Raw genomic sequence first — 3,947 nt, forward strand, 5'->3', positions numbered from 1 at the left:
ACTTTTGCCCGCAGAAGGAAGAGCCCATGGAGGTAGGGCTTGCCAGGAACTATGTTTGCCTCATCACGGATGCCAGCCCTCCTCCTTTCCATTATCAAGTGAAGATCGACGGCCAATCAATGATGGCCCTCGCCGACTCAGGCTGCCGGCAAAGCGTCCTGAGACCCCAGGAGATGCCAACCCCTATTAGGCCTGTGACCGGTACAGTGGACATCCAATGTGTACACGGTGACACGAAGAGATATCCCACCGCCAGAGTCCGAGTACAACACCCCATGGATGAAGGAAGCCCGCTTACAGTGGGGCTAGTACCCAACCTACCGAAACAAGTCATCCTAGGTAGTGACTACAGCGGTCTCCCCCATCTACTACAAGACGCTACGGACTCCTTAGAGAGGTGGTGGGCCGAAGCTCCCTTTTTGCGAAACCCTTCCCCCCTAGAGACAACAACCAAAACTCCGAAGTCCAGGGGCCAAAAGAAGAGAGAGAAGAGGACACACACCACAGCTTATCCTGTCCAGTTGGACGACCATCCGTGGGAAACCGACCGGGAGTATCGAGCCGCCCAACAAGAAGACCCCGTGTTACAGAACGCATGGGGGCGTGCCTTGGAGAACGAAGACCCACTGCAAGTAGGTCCTTATTTCTTCAAAAAGAACATTCTCCTATACAGGAAAGGGGGACCCCAGCAACCCCCTCAGCTACTTGTTCCCGGTCCCTTTCGTGACAAAGTACTGTTCCTGGCTCATAGCCATTTATTAGGGGGTCATTTCGGGGATGATAAAACAGGACAGACCATTACGGAAAAGTTCTACTGGCCTGGTGTGTATAAACATGTTAGTCAATACTGCCGTGAATGCCCTGTGTGCCAGAAGAACAGTCGGTACCGGCCCCCAAAAGTACCCCTCCAACCCCTCCCTCTCATTGATGTCCCATTCAGTAGGGTAGGGATGGACCTTATAGGCCCCATGTTACCCTCAAAGAGCGGGTGTAGGTATGCTCTTGTCCTTGTAGATTACGCCACCCGTTTTCTTGAGGCCATCCCCTTACGCCAACCAACCACCCAGAACGTTGCTAAAGCTCTCATCTCCATCTTCACCCGGGTAGGTTTTCCCCGTGAGATATTGACTGACCAGGGTACTCCTTTTGTCTCCTCCCTTATGCGCAAGGTATGTTCCCACCTGGGCATCAAACAGATAAGGACCTCTGCTTACCACACCCAGACCGACGAGCTGGTGGAACGGTATAATAGTACCCTAAAACCACCCTCAAGAAATTACTAGGATTGGAGAGCCGTCGGTGGGAAGAAATGCTGCCCTTGGCCCTATTGGCAATCCGATGTAAAGTTCTAAGCAGTACTGGTTACTCCCCTTACGAACTCCGGTATGGGCGGGCACCCAGGACCCTGTTGGATATTGCTCGGGAGGCCTGGGAGTCCGAACCAGATCAAACCTGACCTCTACCTGAATACGTAGAGAATCTTAAAACACACTTAGGACAAATCAGAGAGATAGTAAGGCAAAACATGGTGACCGCTCAGGCCACCCAAAAACACCAGTATGACCGAGGAACCAAGGTCCGGTCCTTTGTCCCCGGGGACCTAGTACTGCTACTCATACCATCCTCCGACCACAAGTTGCTAGGCCAGTGGCAGGGGCTGTTCCCCGTCCTAAGACAAGTGACTCTGGTCACGTACGAAGTCGAGCTGGTCTCCAATCACAATCACACCCAAATCTACCACGTAAACCTCCTGAAGAAATGGGAGGGACCCCGGCCTGTCCTAGCCGGCACCCAAGGCCAGAAACCCCTGCCGTTTGAGTGTTGTCTGGACCCTGATCTACCCGAAAGCAACAAACAAGATCTAAGAAACGCCTTATCCCCAATACAGGCGGTCTTTTCCTCCCTACCAGGGCATACAACTATCATTGAGCATGCCATCCACACGGAACCCGGAAAAACCGTGAGACAACGGCCCTACCGGGTCCCTGAAGCACGCCGGACCGTTATCAGAGAAGAGACAAACCAGATGTTGCGAATGGGCATCATGGAACCATCTATCAGCAGCTGGAACTCGCCCATTGTCCTGGTCCCCAAACCTGATGGCTCCACGAGATTCTGCATAGACTTCCGGGAGGTTAACAAAGTCTCTAGTTTCGATACCTATCCTTTACCGAGGGTCGATGAGATGGTGGAACGTATAGGCAAAGCCAGGTTTATCAGCACCCTGGATCTCTGCAAGGGCTACTGGCAGATACCCCTGAAATAGGAAGACAAGAAAAAAACTGCGTTCTCCACACCGGATGGCCTGTTTCAGTTCAGGGTAATGTCCTTCGGGCTTCATGGGGCCCCTGCGACGTTTCAGAGGGCCATGAACATAGTACTACAATCACATGCCCGATACGCAGGAGCCTACCTGGATGACATCGTCATCTATAGCGATGATTGGCAAGAGCATTTGTCCCACCTGAAACAAGTCGTAACGTCCCTTGGGAAAAGCGGGTTTACCATCAACCCAACCAAAACCACTCTCGCTGCCCAAACCGTAAAATACCTGGGTTATCTGCTTGTTGAGGGTGTTATCAGACCTCAAGATAACAAAATAAAGGCCATCCAGGCCATTCCATTCCCACAAACCTCCGTGCCTTCCTCGGTCTGTTAGGATATTATAGGAGGTTCATCCCTAACTTCTCCCAAACCGCCGTCCCATTGACAGACTTCCTAAAGAAAAGTACAAGAACAGAGGCAGTAGTACAACACCCCACTCCCCTGTTGTTGCAAGCCTTTCACAGACTAAAGCAGTCCCTTATTTCCGAACCTGTACTAATCAGCCCCGATTACACCCAACCATTCATCCTACAAACTGATGCCTCAGACCAGGGTTTGGGGGCCGTCCTATCCCAGAAAGACCAGACAGGGGTGGAAAAGCCTATCCTCTACCTCAGCAGAAAGCTCTTCCCTCGAGAACTGAACTACGCAGTAGTTGAAAAGGAGGCCCTGGCCATTAAATGGGCCGTAGAAAACCTTCGGTATTACCTGGAGGGTCGTAAATTCATCCTGTACACGGATCATGCTCCATTGGAATGGATGGCCTGAAACAGGGGCCACAATGACCGAGTAAGTCGGTGGTTCCTATCCCTGCAGCCCTATAGATTCAAAACATTGCACCGGAAAGGGGCAGAACAGGGCAATGTGGATGTAACGTCCTGATCGTCTCAGGATCGTAAACAGACACGAAATGAGGACGCAACCACTTGTGTACGTTTTTTGTTATTTAATAAAGGTAAATTAATACAAATAAGGAAACGAAAGTTAGTTGTACTGGAATCCTCCAGTCTTTCTACTTTACCAACCCACAGCTCAGTTGTTCCTAACCGTCCTCTGCAATTACGCCGGTCCCGGCGTAAGCCAACAGAGGGCAGAGACGAATTGGCCGAAAATGCCAATCGGAATGCTGTGAGGGGTAAGCAGAGGGATGTAGTGCAGAGGAGACAGGGAAACACCCAGCCGGGATCTCTACCTGAAGGGAGCAGCCGCTCGACCTCTTCCTCGTATGCACCGGGATCGAGAGCAGCCGCTCGATCGATCCTCTGGACTTTCTCTACCGTAACGCGGAAAACACCTCCTGGTGTGCGTTACAGGTAGTAGTCCTGGATTACGGTTCGTGCTGGGAGCAACGGCTCCAACCAACACACAGATCAAGACACCTAGACTCAGCCGAGTCAGGGCTATGCTCAATGGTATCCGGTAGAGCTTCCGGGACAAGAACAGGGTAAACCAGGCAAGACACGGCCAGGGAGTAACGACTCAACCTACCTCCGATCAAGCCTGACAGGATCACCTCTTCGGGACGCTGCTCTCCACGAAGCAGGTACGTCGGTGTAAACACAATATCCGACAGTGTTCTTCTGTTGAGTTCCTCCTTTTATAGGGCGTGTTCACTGGAAGTT

Source organism: Lissotriton vulgaris, chromosome 1_1, assembly GCF_964263255.1.
Source record: "Lissotriton vulgaris chromosome 1_1, aLisVul1.2, whole genome shotgun sequence".
Classification (NCBI taxonomy): Eukaryota; Metazoa; Chordata; class Amphibia; order Caudata; family Salamandridae; genus Lissotriton; species Lissotriton vulgaris.